Consider the following 18,181-nt stretch of genomic DNA (forward strand, 5'->3'; position numbering starts at 1 on the left):
GCTCCTTAAAGCTTTCAGATCCCCAAACTTTTATTGTAATTATGGACCATAACTCCGTCCTTAACGCCTGTGCCCCCCGGGATCCCCTGGCCCACCGCCCCCTCCGTTGGACCTGGGGTCGCTCTTCTCTGCACCTCTCCCTTAGACCCACTTCCCTGAGCGCCCTGACGAGAGGCTTTCAGGAAGCCAACCAGGAAGTGGGACTACCGCTGCTGCTGCAGCAGCTCCACGTGGCTGATTTATAGCTGAAGGCTTTTTTTTTTTTTTTTTTTTTTTTTCCTTTTTTATTGATCTTGCTTTTTCACACGGCTCCTTAAGGTGGTGAATTTGTAACCGAAAGGCCCAGGTGAGATGTGCAAATATCACTGAATTGGAGGAGCTCACTTGGAAAGCTAGTATTTCTTTCTCTTGAGCTAATGAAAAGAAAGGCTGTCGTCTTACGCCAAAAGCAATACCAACCTTGTTCACGGGCTGGTAAGTTTCAAATCCAAGGACCATGCATTTCAGCTCCACCCTCATTGCCTCTCTCAGACCTGATTTTTGCCACTTGATTTCTGCTTTTCAAACGCCTTTTCTGCCTGTGTTACCTAAATTACACAGGAAAGGATATTGGCAAATGTTTAGCCAAATGCCCCACCCTGAGGAAATAATTTTTCTGCCCATATCTCCCAATAAAGATGTCTATACCTTTATATCAGAGTGTATGTAATTACATTATCAGTGTACTATACCCTAAACTGCTAATTTAAATCGAACAAAACGTTTTAAGATTTTATCCTAAGTTTTTTTTGTTTTTTTGATTTTTTGTTTGTTTGTTTGTTTTGGGGGAGATAGAGTCTCTCGCTCTGTTGCCCAGGCCGGAGTAGAGTGCAGTGGCACGATCTCGGCTCACTGCAACCTCCACCTCCTGGGTTCAAGCAATTCTCCTGCCTCAGCCTCCCGAGTAGCTGGGACTACAGGTGCACACCGCCATGCCCGGCTAATTTTTTTTTTGTATTTTAGTAGAGACGAGGTTTCACGGTGTTGCCCAGGCTGGTCTCAAACTCCTGAGCTCAGGCAATCCGCCTGTCTCGGCCTCCCAAAGTGCTAGGATTATAGGTGTGAGCCACTGCGCCCAGGCTATCCTAAGTTTTAAGATGGTGAAAGCTGATTCTTTTTTCTCATACTGTCTCATATCTGCAAGTTTTTTGCTTTAAAACAAAACCCAGTTATTTCAGTCATCAAGATAGATAAAGAATTGTACCAAACTACCTTCATGTGCTTTTTGGCTTTGCTTACAATGGCTAGTATATCGGGGGGTTCTGTAGATGCCACAATTTCAGAATTTCCACACAATATCTGAAGTGATATCCTCATGAACAACATGGTTCCAGAAATGCAGAATGGACTGTAGTTAGGTGTATTATTGGTTGGCTGAATGATTGTACATCGTATTGTGGAAAAGTCCACTATATAGAGTACCTGGTAGAGGGACTGTCAAGTGTTAAACACAAATCACTGCTTGACTTAGCATTTGTATCAGCCCCTTAGGTTAAAACCAGTTGTTTTAAGTAGAAGATGAGAGATTTCGCCTAAGACCACTTTTTTGTGTGTGACAGATCTAGAGTGTGTAATTCATAAAGTATGAATCTGCTGGGTAATGTGATATGAAAAGCGAATGAACCATTTCTTGGTGATGATTCAGGTCAGCGTTGGGACCCAGGAATCTCCTGTTAATCAGTACCCTGGTGATTTTTGACCCAGGTAATCTGGGTACCACCTTTGGAGAAACACTGAAAGGAAGCAAGGTGGGGGGCTTGGGAAAAGTCTTATATAGATAACTTTGGAAAGCAGGAATAGGCTCATTTATGGACTCAACTTGAACTGTTCAGAAGTGAGGTGGACTCCTTTTCTTTTTTATTTATTTAATTTTTGAGTCGGGGTCTTGCTCTATCACCCAGACTGGAGTGCAGTGGCACATCCATAGCTCACTGCAGTCTGGAACTCCTGGGCTCAAGTGATCTTCCCACCTCAACCTCCCAGTAGCTAGGACTACAAGTGTGAGTCATCATGCCCAGCTAATTTTTTTTTAAATTTTTTGTAGACACAGGGTCTGTTGTCTGGTCCTGTTGTCAAGGCTCGTCTCAAACTCCCGGCCTCCAGCGATCCTCCCTTTTTGGCCTCCCAAGATGCTGGTATTACAAGCAGGGCCACCGTGGCCCACCTGGACTCCTTTTCATAGGAGACAGTTCCCTAGGCAGAGACTGGGCTTGAAACAGGTAACTTACAAGGCATCTTGTGATCATAAGAGAATAATTCCATTTGAAATCAGCAGCTGAAGTCCACGTGAATAATTAAATCTTTCACTTGTGTTATTTTCACAGGGGAGACAGTTTTGTATTCTTAAGAAGGCAGGAAGCTTTATTTTTACTGTTAGGACCATAGCTGGGCAAGTATGCAAATGGAAAGTGATACCTATCATCAAAGTATTGAGAATGGTTAGTCCTTTGAAGGTCCTAGCATTCTGAGAACATCCTGCCACCACTACCACCCCCTACCTTTAGTTTTACACATAGAGAACTTAAAATATGTGTGAAAGAGTATATAGTTATACAGTTGTATATTGATGAATAGGTATATAGTTGTAAAAGTTTATGTTTCTCTGAGTCCTAATAACTTTTAAAAGAAACTGCAAGTAAATTAACACAGGAACAGAAAACGAAATACTGCATGTTCTCACTTACAAGTGGGAGCTAAATGATGAGAACACATGGACACATAGAGGGGAACAACACACACTGCGGCCTATTGAAGGGTGGAGGTTGGGAGGAGGGAGAGGATCAGGAAAAATAACTAATGTGAGTACTAGGCTTAATACCTGGGTGATGAAATAATCTGTACAAACCCCCATAACACAAGTTTACCTATGTACCAAACCTGCACATGTACCCCTGAACTTAAAAGTTTAAAAATAGTGCAATATACCTTAAAACATATGCCCATTGCAGTATTTGCTGGGAGGCAGCCTTTGTAGGGTTGACAGAACTTGTTTAGAAAATGAGGAGCTACATTCAAAGCTTAGGTCAAGATAAATCACATGCCACTCTGAACCTAGGGCTTTTATCTGCCAAATAGTGATTACAATACTCAACCTCACAATGTTCTCAAAAGGAATAATTGAGGTCAAGTACATATACAAATATAAAGTACAATTAGTGTAATGGAACAAGCCTCAGGTGTGTGTGGCTATAATTCTTGTTTTATGAATGCTGCAGTTCCTGGGATAATAGTCACTAAGGAAGAGGATAGAGACTACAACTGAATGAGATGGACATAGAGATGGCCAAGAGAAGCATCGTCCTCTGCCAAGTCATGGGGTCATGTGTGGTGGATGGTGACATGGTGCCCTCAGCTCAGAGTCCAGCTGGGGGCTCAGAAGCAAGGTAACTGAAGGGAGACAATTATTTGAGCACCTAGTGAGTGTAAGATGCTTCACATTTATTATTTCACCTAATCTCTACACAACCTGATGTGGATATTACTGCTCTCAAGCTGGGATTCAAAGCAGGTTTTTCCAACCTCAGAATTCTTGCCAGACTGACTGGCCTTCTGGGTCTGGAACATAAATGTTTTCAGGCAGTGTAATGTGCAAGAGGTCAGAGCCTAAAGCTTTGTTATTTTTTAATTTCTCCACCATGTCAACTCGGTTACAGGGAAGCCCACCAGAAGGAATTGTACCCATTTTGGGGCTACACTACCCCAGTGCTATGCTGCAGCCAAGCTGAACTTCTAAGTTTCTAAATGTAACTCACTTACCTTCAGGCCTTTGTACAGGGAGTTCTTTTTGCCTGAAATACCTTCTGACGTCTTAACATTAGGCTTAGATGTCAGTTACAAAAAGCTTTTTCTAGACTCTCTCATATTTCCCACTCCACACCCCTATATCTCTTCCCACCAATGTACTAGGGTAGGTATCCTGCTAGGTGCTTCCACTGCACCCTCTACTTCTTCCCTAATGATTATCACTATATTGTAATGGCTTAATTTCTTTTTCCTACACCCAGATAAAAATGTACATGAAGGTGGAGCCTTGTCTATCTAGTTCGTTATTGTTATTTGTGTCTGGTATGTGGAAAGGGCTCAGTGAGTATTTCTTGATGGAATGTTGAATGAATAATGGGATTGAAAATATAAAAGGCAGATGAAACTTAGAAGAGGGACCAGGTTTACTTCAATTGCTACTCCTCACTGGGAGGTTTATCTTCCAAGGATAAAACTTTGGAGGTTTTATTAAATTAGAAAAGTGATTATTTTACACATGGTTATCATCATCAACTGATAGGCTGTTGTTTCCCCCTTACTCAGCATCCTACTAAGGCTACTCAGAACCAAGAAGAAAGGGTAGTTTTAATTTAAGTTCATATTTTTGTATGTACAGAGATTTAAAAAATAACAGCTGCATTAAAATGGGAACATGTACCCATAGGGAATTATTTGCAAACAAATTTAAATATTAATTATGTCTGGTTGCCAAGAACTCAGGTTAAATTAGTGTCAATGACCTCTAAATTACTAAATATCCTATCACCATTCTATAAGCCATTTAATCACCTCTTTTCAAAGAAGAAGAGCACCATTGGTAGTATCTTTAAAGGAAGATACATTTTAATGTTTAGAAAATAATTACTATTTAGATATCAAGGAGAACATAGTGTTTGTTGAAAATTTTTTAATTTTGTGTACTGTTCATTAGTTACCTCTCACTGCTTAACAAATTACTCCAGTTTAGCACTTACAAACAACGAACATTTATTTCACACAGTTTCTGAAGTCAGGAATCTAAGAGTGGCTTAACAAGGTGGTCTGGCTCAGGGTCTCTCATGAGGTTCTTGCCAGACTGTCATCTGGGACTACCATCATAACCATCTGGGCCTGGAGAATTTGCTGTCAAGTTCATCCACATGGCCAGCAAGCAGGCCTCAGTTCCTCACTGGCAGGCGGTGGGAGGCTTCAGTTCCTTGTCACCTGGGCTTCTCCATAGGGCTACTCATGACAAGGCAAGCTGACTTACCCCCTTCATGAAAGATCTGAGGGAGAGAGAGCCCAAGAAAGAATCCACAGTCTTGTATAAGAAATACTCTGTATACTGCATTCATCTGTAAAATGAAGGTGTTGGACCAAATGATCTTTAACATTCTTTCCAATACTGAAATTCTGAGATTTTCCTAAGATGTTGATGTGTGATTGAGACTTAAATTTGTGCTTTCATGTGGAATACTATGAAGTAAAATCCTGCTTTTGTATTTTTTTTCTGACATGGGGTACTATTTCTATCATAAGCTTGAGATGGATAATTCCTGAGTTGTGCTCATCTGGAATAAAGTACTGTTGTCAAGGGCTTCCATTTGACGAGGTTAAGGGTCTCCTACAGTGTTTTGAAAGCAAAACTACTTATTTAAAAGCCCTCGGATTTCACATCGTAGAACACTACCTCTTCATAATTTGGTACTGTTTTTGGGCTCCCATAATTCAGAAGTGCTCTTCTGATCTAACCATTTATTTAAGAGGTGATTGAAACGGACTTTGTCTCTTACCACTCTTGTTTAAAACCTCTTCAACAACTTCCCATTACTCTTAGATTTAAGCCCAGACTCCTCCATTTATTACAAAGCCTTTGTGAGCTTGACTCTGCTTACCTCTGCAGCCCCATGGCTGGTCAGTTATCCCCTCTTTTGCAACTTAAACTGTAGTCATGTTGATTTTCTCTCCATTTCTGAAATAGGCCAACTTCACTCTCACTTTTAGACCTTTGTGTGTGTTATTCTCTTGCTTAGAACACTCTCCTCTGTAGTTCTTACACCAACCCCTCTCCCATGAACTCCCTGATAATCCTTCAGATTTCAATTTATACATCAGTTCTTTCAGAAACTTCTAATTGTGTTCAGCCTCTCACCCCACTGCTAGGTTAGAAGACCCTGCTTCATGCTTTCAAAGCATCCTGTAAGTTCTCCCTCAGAGCATATAGAACTCTATAATTGTTTATTCAGTTGTCACCTTCATTAAACCAAGTTTCTTTCTTTTTTTTTTTTTTTTTTTTTTTTGAGATGGAGTCTTGCTCTGTTGCCAGGCTGGAGTGCAATGGTGCCATCTGAGCTCACTGCAACCTCTACCTCCCAGGTTCAAGCAGTTCTCCTGCCTCAGCCTCCCGAGTAGCTGGGACTACAGGCGTGAGCCACCACGCCCAGCTGATTTTTGTATTTTTGGTAGAGATGGGGTTTCACCATGTTGGCCAGGATGGTCTCAATCTCTTGACCTCATGATCCGCCTGCCTCGGTCTCCCAAAGTCCTGGGATTACAGGTGTGAGCCACCGTGCCCAGCCTAGACCAAGTTCCTTAAGGGCAAGGACCATATTCAAATTTGGCATTGTGTCTCTAGATGTTGACCATGCTTGGCAAAGAAGAGATGCTCAGTATTAAGAGACTGAATGAGTGAAAATATATTTCCTGTGTTCACTGTTAAGCGTGGGGAAAAAGGAGTTGCATAAGCAAAAATATGAATTTAAAAGCCCTCAGATTTCACAGTGTGGAACACCACCTCTTCATAATTTGGTACTCTTTTTGGACTTCTGTAATTCAGCAGTCTTCTTCTGATTTAAGAAGCATTCTTTAATAGCTCTTGAAAGCTGATATCTAAATGATTTGCAGAAGCATTTTATAGGTAGATGGTTTTGCCTTTATTTTGGGTGTTGGGAAAGAAGGGTACAGTATTCTACATTTTACCTGACCAAAATGAGTACTGTAATTTCCTAGATAATAAACTGATAGCTATTTGAAACTGCCTGTCGGCTTACTGAAGGGAAAATGCATTGCCCAGAACCTCACATCTTTTATGTGGGAACCCAGTACCTACAAGACAAACTGGCCTCTCTCTGTTACTATTGAGAATCTCTTAGAGCATAACTTGTAAATAATGGGTGGAATGGAAAGGAACTCTGTCAGTGAAAGGGCTACAGAACTTGCCGTGCTGTATGCAAATTAAGAGATTTGGCTAGACTCAAATTTCTAATTTCCTTTCAAATGCTCAAATTTCTTAAAATTAAGGTATGAAATGCACTGAAGAAAGACTCAGGTTCTCAGCAGTGTGGTTAGTTAAATGACCTGAAGTCTTCAAAACTGGCATTTGTCAAGGTATTACTGTAAGTCCTCTTACAGTTTGTGCACATAAACCTCCGCATCAGCAAGCAGACTAGTTTCAGACAGTTATCAATTTGTTATCACATCCTTCCAGAGATCCTGCTTATCTAACTATGCCTAGAACCTGACATTCTTTATTGTGGGAACCTGTAAGACAAACTAGCCTCTCTCTTGTTAATACTGATTATCTCTTAGAGCATAACTTTGACACAACAGGAATGAAATAGAAAGAATCTATGTCAGTGAAAAGGCCAGATAACCCATGCTGCCATATGTAAAATGAGAGGTTTGGCTAAACCACATTGGGCATAGCTGGATAAGCAGAATCCCTGGAGATGTGTGAAGATGTGTGGACAGGAAAAGAAGTCAGGGAGAAGGGGACATTCCTGTGCTTGACCATCTTCTGTTTTTTGATTAATTTTTATAAAATTGAAAATTAGTAATGGACTATGCCTACAAGCCTTTTTAGGCATTTGAGACAAGATAAACAGTTACACACAAATAAAGAAACTGAGGTTCAGACTACAGAGAGATTATGATGCGAGAGGTTTTCCCAAATGTTCCAGGAATTAAGAGGCTGGACAGGGACTACAGATCTGTTAATTTCAAACCTTTTACTTCCCAACTATGACATCTTGCAAATGTCCAGAAATTTCACCCTTTCTTTAGTTTGTAACAACTGAACAATGACAAGTACATTTTCTCTTTTATTTGAACGTGTGACTCTGTATTAAAAACCTATTTGGAGAGCCACAACAGAGAGTTGTGAGCTAAGAGTGCTGATCTTCGGGGGAGCTCAAAATACTGCCATTTAGGTAAATGTACCTTTTGGCATACTGCAAAGAGCTATGAAATTTGAATTTTAATTACATTTCTTTTTGGAGAGTGATCTTTGAGGACTTGGTTTTATGGGATAACTTCTTTTTTCAAACCATATAAAATGATTTTTAACAAATGGAATCCTTTTCTATAATCTTGTGTATTTTTAGATATTTCTATTCAACACTTTTTCAGCATGTGTCATGTGCTAGTCATTGTTCTAGATGCTGGAGATATAGCAATAAAGTAAAAGCCAAAATCCTTGTCCCCATAGAGTCAGACAATAAGCCAAATATGTATATTGTTACATATCGTTATTGAATAAACTGCTATATCACCATGTGCCAAGCCTTGTTCTAAGAGTATACAAAGGTTAACTCATTCATTTAGATAGCATGTTAAAAGATAAATGCAATGGAGAGAAATAAGTCAGGGAAATGGAATGTGGAATGCTGGAGAGGGGTGAGGGGAGGTTTCCATTTTACATAGTCTGAGAAGATAATATTTGAACGAGACCTGGAGATGAGGGCACAGCCAAATATGTACCTGAAGGGAGATGGCTCCAAGCACAAGGAGCAGCAAATGTGAGGCCCTTAAGCAAGAATGTTCCTGCTTGTTTGAGGAAAAGCAAGGACATAAGGACAACTGTAGCTGAGAAAGCGAAGGGAGAGCATTAGATCATAGTAAAGACAGTGGCACTTATTTAGAGTGACAGGGGAAGACATCGGAGAGTTTGGTGCAGAGGTGGCATCATCTAACTTACATCTAAATAGGATCACAGCCTCTGGCTTCTGGGTTTGGTTTAGAAAAGAAAAAGACAAAAGCAAGGACCAGTTAGGAGGCTATTGTGGTAGCATAGAGTAGGTTTGTAACAGCAGAGGTGGGTAGACTACTTGTCAGAATGGGGATGCATGCTGATTATTCTTCAGCTATTATAGTTCCAACTAATTAGGCTTGCTGTTTTAGTTCTCTATCAGTAGTTAAATTAATAACCTGTAAAGCAAAAGCAAACTCGAAATGCTCCGGCATCACACATTATTTAAATAAACTATGCAAGCAATTACTTGGCATTTTGTTAAACATCTTTGTTTAGATTTTCATGTATCAAATAATATTTTATATATATGTGTGTATATGTATGTATATGTATATATATATATTTTGAGATGAAGTTTCGCTCTTGTCACCCAGGCTGGAGTACAATGGCGCAATCTCAGCTCACTGCAACTTCTGCCTCCCAGGTTCAAGCGATTCTCCTGCCTCAGCCTCCCAAGTAGCTGGGTCACAGGCATGCACCACCACAGCTGGCTAATTTTGTATTTTTAGTAGAGATGGGGTTTTACCATGTTGGCCAGTCTGGTCTCAAACTCCTGACCTCGTGATCCACCTGCCTCGGCCTCCCAAAGTGCTGGGATTATAGGCGTGAGCCATTGCGCCCAGCCTTAAAATATTTTTAAAATATTTTACCTGGCATTTTTGGTTGTTTTTGTCAGATCAGTTGTCCTGGCCCCTAAACTACCACTGTTGCATAGGAGATTTAATTTCTAAATACAGGTTGTTGCATTTGAAAATACAGGCTTTTTACCTGGGGGTTAAAAGATGATTAAGTAGGCTGGATGTGGTGGCTCACACCTGTAATCCCAACACTTTGGGAGGCCGAGGCAGGCAGATCACGAGGTCAGGAGTTCAAGACCAGCCTGGCCAACGTGGTGAAACCCATCTCTACTAAAAATACAAAAATAAGCCGGGGGCAGTGGCACGCACCTGTAATCCCAGCTACTTGGGAGGCTGAGGCAGGAGAATTGCTTGAATCCAGGAGGTGGAGGTTGCAGTGAGCCGAGATCGCGCCACTGCACTCCGGCCTGGGTGGCCGAGTGAGACTGTGTCTCGGAAAAAAAAAATGAAATGCATCCATTCGTAACAAGAAAATAAAGAATGCTAAGGTCAAAGACTGATAAGGCAGGTAAGCTGAGCACTGAAGCTTGCTTCTACCTTAAGGGCTTTGGCCAGAACTGAGGAACCTGAGTGTCATATATATTCTCAGTTTGTGAGTTTGGGAACAAAAAACAAATTGAGAGCCCTCCCCAAAATGGAAAACCAGATAGGTCTGCCAAAACCAGGATTCTCAAAGGGCTGTATCCCCAAGGTGAGAGAGAACTAAAATTAACTCATTCCCTCACCTTTTGAATGGAAACCTCCCTCTACATGTATTCACACCATCATCTAAGAAATTCATAATCATAAATTGGCCCTCATGAGGAATTCACACTATCTAGATAGCTAGAAAAAACTTTACATCAATGATTTTTTTGGAGGGGATCGTTGTTTCTATTTCTATTATTTTATTTTATTTATTTATTTTTTTTATTTTTTTTTTTGAGAAGTTCTCACTCTGTTACCCAGGCTGGAGTGCAATGGTGCAATTACAGCTCACTGCAGCCTAGACCTCCCTGTCTCAAGTAACCCTCCCGCCTCAGCCTCCCAAGTAGCTGGGACTGCAGGCACACACCACCACACCTGGCTAATTTTTGTGTTTTTTGTAGATAGGAGGTTTTGCCATGTTGCCCAAACTGGTCTTGAACTCATGAGCTCAGGTGTTCCCCTGCCTCAGCCTCCCAAAGTGTTGGGATTAGAGGCATGAGCCACTGTACCCAGCCTATTCTTTCATTTTTAATTTTCGATTTACACAGGTACATAGTATATATATACACCACATATATATACCACATATATATACACCATATATATAGAGAGAGAGCATACATGAGATATTTTGATACTTGAGTACGATGTTGTAATAATCACATCAGGGTAAATGGGGTATCCATTACCTCAAGCACTTATCATTTCTTTGTGTTATAAACATTTCAATTATACTCTTAGTTATTTTAAAATGTACAATAAGTTTAAAGTGGTTTCAGGCCAATAATGGCACAGGCATCTGAAAAGCAAATAGAAATCCTTTTTGCAAGAACCCCCTCACCTCATGCTTTGAAAAATGTTTTGTTCATGTGGTCTCTAAAACAGTTGACAATCACTGAACACTCAAGACGCCATAAGGGAGAGCCAGCAAAAACCACAAACTGCAAAATATGATGCATAAAAAATTAGCAGGTGCAGTTATCAGATATAGAACGTAAAATAAGTATGTGTAATACATTTCAAGAAGTGAAAAAAGAGGCCTGAAAATATGAGTAAAATTGAGAAAAGAACTAATTTCCAGAAATAAAAAATATAATTAAAAAATTTTTTAGTTTCTGAATGGGTTAAATTGCATATTGGAATTATTATTGAAATTGTCTCATCTCTTGGTTTCTGGACTCCAGGTTCTTTCTCTTTCTATCCATTCTTTCTATCTCTTTCTCTAATTCTACTATCTCTAGAAACAAGGCGTCATTTAGAATTTAGTCCGTTCCAGTTCTTTTTCTTTTCCTCAGTTTTTAATCTCTTCCTGGACTAACCCATTCACAAGGCTTCAACTTATGTTAATAATCCCCACACCTAAACTTTTTTGGCACAGGTTGTTTTCTGAGCATTAGACCTGCAGGACATTTCTCAATGGATGTTCCATTAGCACTTCAAAGTCGGCATTTCCAGAATGGAATTTATTTATTTCCCCACCGAGTCACCTGTTCTTTGTAGGCTTCTGATTTAGCCATTGACACTTGAACAAGAAATTTCTGAGACATCTTCCATAGCTTCCTCCACTTTTTCCTCCCAGATTTAGTTGTTATCAAGTCAAGACCATTCTATCATTGGTATTTACTTTTGCATCTCTTCTCACTGCTGTGATTCAGGGTCCCTTGCCGTGTCCTTTATCATTTCCCCACCTTCTAGGATCCTGTTTCTTAAAACCATAACTTCTAGCACTACCAGAGTTACTTTTCTAAAATATAAGTTCAATCATATCACTCTTGGAGCAAAAGCCTTTAGTGGTTCACCCATAGATGTAGTCATTCATTGCATCCTGGGAAGTATCCTCTGAAAGCACTATAAAGTACAGCGTCAGTGCCCTGATTGGAGAACATCAAGAAGATTATAGCTTTTCATGGATTTTTTGATGCAGAATGTTAGAAAACTAGATAGATGGCAGAGAAAGAGAACATTCTGTAGGATCACATTAGATAAATCTTTCATAAAAAATTGTCTTAGGTGATGTACGTGGCAACCTACTCTCCTACCTTGGATTTCAGAAGTGGTAGTAAGTGAAATCAAGTATATTCACTCAATGAGGAGACCACTAGATAGACGTCTTCATCTGAGATTAAAAGGAAAAAAAAATCAAAATCAGGCCCATAAAAAAAGTACTCCAAAACAAGGGAACGGAGGTTTGGAAGATTTTAAGACTTACAAGAAGAACATAAATGGATAATTGCTGTGATGACTCCAAAATTTCAGGGGCTTAATGCAATAAAAATTCATCACAGCACAGCCCATTTCTCTCTGTGGGTTTGCTGAGGGGTGCAAAGGGACTCTCTCCATTTGGTAGATCAGCTATCTCCTGGGATGTCAAAGTTCTCCACTGATGCTTTTCTGCTACCTGGCAGTGGAAGGTGAAAAAGAGCACATGCAGGATCACTAGGAAGTGGTGGTGTTGTTGTTGTTGTTGTTGTTGTTGTTGTTGTTGTTATTTTGAGGCAGAGTTTCTCTCTGTCGCCCAGGCTGAGTGCAATGGCGCAATCTCGGCTCAACCTCCGCCTCCCGGGTTCAAGCAATTCTCCTGCCTCAGCCTCCCAAGTAGCTGAAACTACAGGCGCACACCGCCATGACTGGCTAATTTTTTGTATTTTAGTAGAGACGGGGTTTCACCATATTGCCCAGGCTGGTTTTGAACTCCAGGGCTCAGCCAATCCACCCCCTCGGCCTCCCAAAGTGCTGGGAATTACAGGCGTGAGCCCCCGTGCCTAGCCTGGGAGATGTTTTAAAGAGTCAGGCCTAGAGGCAGGAAATGTCCCTCTGCCCAAGTTTTATGCACCAGAACTCAGCCACATGCCTATTGGTAGATGAATCATTAAACAGTGTATCTGTTCCTTTGTGTTTTAAAAAATATTTAGTAAAGGAAACAATAGACCATTAAGTGGAGAAGAAAACATGATACAAAGCTAAACACACTCTGGTTCTAACTCTGTTAATAAAAGAAATCTACATATTTTCATTTTTCAAACAACTGTTAAAAAATAACTGATTAACATTTTGATCTATATCTGAACAGTAGGATTGCTGGGAATATTCTTAATGTTTTTCTGTACCTACATTATTGACAGTGAAATTATTACTTTTCAAAATGAGCATTACCAAAAAAATTTTTAAAGACAATGGTGTGTTTTTAAAAATATTTCTGTATTCCCTAAAATTACCCATTAGAGGACCTTGTCCACCTGGTAGATGCTTAATAAATATTCACGGATTGAATCATTGTACCATTGAATGGAATAATTAAGTGTAAATAGCCTAAGAACAAAGTGTTAGGAAAGTTATTTCCCTAGTGACACCAAATAAAATGTGATAACTGATGAACCAAATTACCATACTTTCTTCTGTATATAATTACCTTGATTTCAGTTTTATAACACTTATACCGTAAGTGTGGCATTAATACTAGTGAGTTACCTGTGTTAATGATTCCTGAACTTTATTCATATTGGTACTATGTATACTATTTTCAGTCCTACCTAAACTAGCAATATCCTATTGCTTTCATATTTTTCATTCAAATTTCTTACTTTTTATAAACCTAAATTTAGCATTGTATTAAACAGCAATACCAGTAAAATCACAGCAGTGTATTTTTTCTACACAGATTAAAATATAAATGTGTAATTATCAAAATTTTAAATGTTTGTGTTTTATCTACTTAATCATCTTTTCTTTTCTCTCTCTTTTTTTTTTTTTTTGAGATGGAGTCTCGCTGTGTCACCCAGGCTGGAGTGCAGTGGTGTGATCTTGGCTCACTGCAACCTCCGCCTCCTGAGTTCAAGCGATACTCCTGCCTTAGCCTCCTGAGTAGCTGGGATTATATGCGCCCACCACCACACCCAGCTAATTTTTGTATTTTTAGTAGAGACGGGGTTTCACCATGTTGGTCAGGGGGATCTCGATCTCCTGACCTCCCCGGTGATCCACCTGCCTCGGCCTCCCAAAGTGCTGGGATTACAGGTGTGAGCCGCCACACCCAAACTACTTAATCATCTTTTTACCCCCAGGTTGACCACATTTTAGGATTTATAACTGACTTACATTGTACTTCCCTATTTAATGTTTTAGGTTCAAGCTTCTGTGTGTTTGGGGACCATGAACATCATATGTTTTGCCCAGCTGGCATCTAGTTTTTATGATTTATGATCTAGTTTCATCATTTATGTTTATATATGTATGTATATATAGGTACCAAAAAGTAAACGCTTTAACAGGTGCTATATGGGCTGATTTTTTCTTAAGCATGCCAGTGTTTTGGTTTTTTGTTTGTTTGTTTGTTTGTTTGTTTTTAACAATGAATACTCTGTCTCTCTCCCACCACCCCATTTTTAGTGGAAGTTCACTGATCTGACATAAAATGTTTCTATGGCAAAACTTAGTAAGTTGGTTAATTAGGGAACATTTTAAAAGTAGATCGCTTTGATGTGTACCTTGCTCAGGTGAGTAAAATAGAAAGGTAACTACCATTTCTTGAGATCATAATCCTCTTCTCAGAGAAGATAAGCAACCAAAATAAAAAAAGGTCAATCATTAATTTTACACTTTGAATGAAGGGTTTTTTTTTTCATTTTTTTTTTTTAGATGATAAAGAATAGGCAAACTTTAGGTTTTGAGACACTTAAAAAGTACAAAGGAACTTGTAGAATTGATTGGGGGAAATCCTTACAATAGAGACCTGTTTGGGATTTATGGGATGTCTGAAAATATGGATGTTATTTCTAGGTTATTTCTGACTTTGTGGTTATTATGATTAAGTGCCTCATTTTCTTAACGCTAAGTATTAAGAAATGGTTGGGAGCAAGGCAAGACTCGGTGAAGTCAGTAATCTAATAATTGCAATTCATACCCAAGTAGTTATTAAACCAAATGAATTAATAAGTTACACCAGGTAGGTTAAGGTGGAAAACCTGTATAATTTTATTTTTCCTGTGTTTTTAAAACAAATTAAAACCTTCAGCACAAACCGTACCTGCAAAGTCCATGCAGGATCTTATAAAACAACAACTGATAAACTAACATTAGCATTCTTGTGGAGTACAGACTTGGAATAAGCCCTTCCCTGTGTACTGATGGCTATGAACACATGGGCTGAGCTATTTATTATTATTACGAATGAGCTGTGACTGACTTTCTGTTGTACCTAGTCATTCCATCGTGTGATTCAATTTATGGGTGTATTTTAATCATTGAACAAGAAAATGAATAATTAGAAAGGATACCTAAGAAAAAATATCCATCTTCTGTATTGTCCTATTAGTGAGGAACTATGAATTGATTTTTCCCCTTTTATGAAAAAGAAATATTCGCACATCTACAAGATAAAGAGAAAGAACAAGAAAATAGAGGAATGGGACACTCTGGCTTTAGGCCTATAATAAATGTTCAGTTCGCTCCACATTGCACATGCTGGAGCCCTGACCTCTACCTTACCGAGCTGCAGTGATCACATGTCCTGGCATGCCATTCTCCCTCTCCAACAGTGTCTTCACATATTATCTAAAGAGCTGGTTTCGTATGTGTCTTACCCTACACAGCCTCATCTTTTGTGACATTGGATATAAGTTACAAATAAAAGATCATGAATTTAGCCTGTTTTGACTGAGCTCGTTAAACTTTAAATGGGAATCATTGAGACCTACAAATGTACATTTCCATTGTTTTGACACCAAGGTGTAATGGCTAGAGTTCATAAATAAAATTATATAAATGATTCTGTCTTGTGTAAACTGCCAGGGAGACAACAGACGATGTGCCCCTCGGCCCCCTTCGGTGAATAGGCTGGAGGAATCACCAGGTTGATGCATCCGAGCGAAGCAAAGTGGAAGACCCAGCCAACTATGCTGCAAGCAGTTCCAACTGCACAGCCAAGGACAGGCTCCATGGAAAAGGCTGTTGTTCAGTTGTTGGCCTTTTCAGCCCCATTGTGTGGACAGCAGTTTTTCTCTAGGGTACCAAAGTGTCCCTCTTCAATTTACAATAGTGTTTGTATTTCTTAGCTTCACAAACTATGATATGAATGAGCAAACTAAATTATGCTATTTAACTTGTTTTGTAGGGGAAGAAAGGGACTAGAGTCAAAACAGATAGCCACACCATAGTAGTAATAGGATTTAAACCCATTTCTGCAGACTCTCAGTCTAGAGTTCCCTTTACTCTACTGAGCTTCCTATTTCAAGTTGAAGACGTGATTAGTTTGTTGGATTTCGTTAACTATAAATTGAACATGAGCGCTAGAGATGTGATTGTAGACAAGATAGAAGAATTCTCCGCTTTCCACAAAGTTTATAGGTCCACAGAGAAGGCAGACATTAATTTATATGAGGAATGCTATGATAAGAGATATTTATGATCCAGCACTGGATGCTGGAGGCACCTAGTGATGTCTAATCTACTCTAGTGGATCCAAAAAGGCTTCCTGGAACAAGAGCCATTCAGGAGGACACTGGCAGATGCATAGATATTACCCAAGCAAGGGGGTGGAGTGGAAAGGAGAATGTGCAAAGCCAGAGATGAGTTACAGTGATAGGAAGAAACCCAGATGGCTGGAGTGAGTATTCCAGAGTAGGCAATAGCTAAACCCAGGGTTTTCAAGGCAATCCTAAAGACAATGGGCAAGGGAGGAAAACAGACTATCAAGTGACTGTGTGGAGAGCTACAGAGAGCACCAGCATTAGCTTAACACACCAGAATATACAGAGTTCAGTTTAGAGTCCCTTGCCTCATCTTATCTGATACTGTTAAGAATGCACATATATCTGTTTTCCTAAAAGTAGACTGGGGAAAGAGAAGCCAGTGCTCTCTTACTGGATGCTATTCAATTTATTTAATGTATGTTTACTGAATATCTGGTATATTCAAGGGCATGTACCACATTGTGCTAAGCACTATTGAACATTCAACATACAAGTTAATATTTATTGAGTGCTTGCCCATTACACACTTAGAGTTGTGGTGATCATAAATGAAGTTATGGGCCTCTTTATAGTAATCTCATCGGAAGTAGGACACAGCAAAATAAGCAACTAGGCCTGTCTACAAACAGGTATTATGCACACTGCTTAATGTTTTAATAAACAACCAAGTTGATCTCAGGGTTATATCCAACAATAAGAGAATTTTTGGTTGTTAATGTTATTTTTAAAAGACTTAGAACTAATTTCAGTTTTATAGTACAGATACCAAATAAATTTTTGCTCAAAAATATAAGTGCATATTATGTGCCAGGCATTGTACCAGTGATACAAATTGAGGACATTGTTCCTTGCCTCTGAGAAGCTTGCAAACAAGTGGGAACTATAACAATAAATATATTATGGTAGGATGTGCTATAAAAATGTTAGAAGATGTTAAAGTAATGTGGGCAACTTTGTAAACCTGTTGAATTTATTCCATTCCATCATACTGCAAAAAATGAGAATAATGCATTTCCTGCTTTTTTTTTTTTTTTTTTTTTTTTGAGACAGAGTTCTGCTCTTGTTGCCCAGGCTGGAGGGCAATGGTGCAATCTTGGCTCACTGCACCCTCTGCTTCCTGGGTTCAAGCGATTCTCCTGCCTCAGCCTCCCGAGTCGCTGGGATTACAGGCGCCCGCCACCATGCCCAGCTAATTTTTATTTTTAGTAGAGACGGGGTTTCGCCATGTTGGCTAGCCTGGTCTCGAACTCCGACCTCAGGTGATCCACCTGCCTCAGCCTCCCAAAGTGCTGGGATTTCAGGCATGAGCCACCATGCCCAGCCCATTTCCTGCATTTTTATTGACACAATTTTAAATAAAGTGGTTGAAACCCAGCACATTTCTGTTTTCTTCTGAAATGTTCTAAATAGAACATTTGTTTGTCTAATAAAGTTATAAGAGTCATGAACTATTTCTTCTTTGCATAATTAGTCTTTTGGTAATCAGAAAAGGAAACAAACTGCGTTCCAAAAATGAAACTGTTTTAATCAAAAGGAGACATTTTCAGTGTGATTAGGCAGTTTTCTGTCAGCACAGGTTA

This window comes from Papio anubis, chromosome 3 (assembly GCF_008728515.1).
Source record: "Papio anubis isolate 15944 chromosome 3, Panubis1.0, whole genome shotgun sequence".
Lineage (NCBI taxonomy): Eukaryota > Metazoa > Chordata > Mammalia > Primates > Cercopithecidae > Papio > Papio anubis.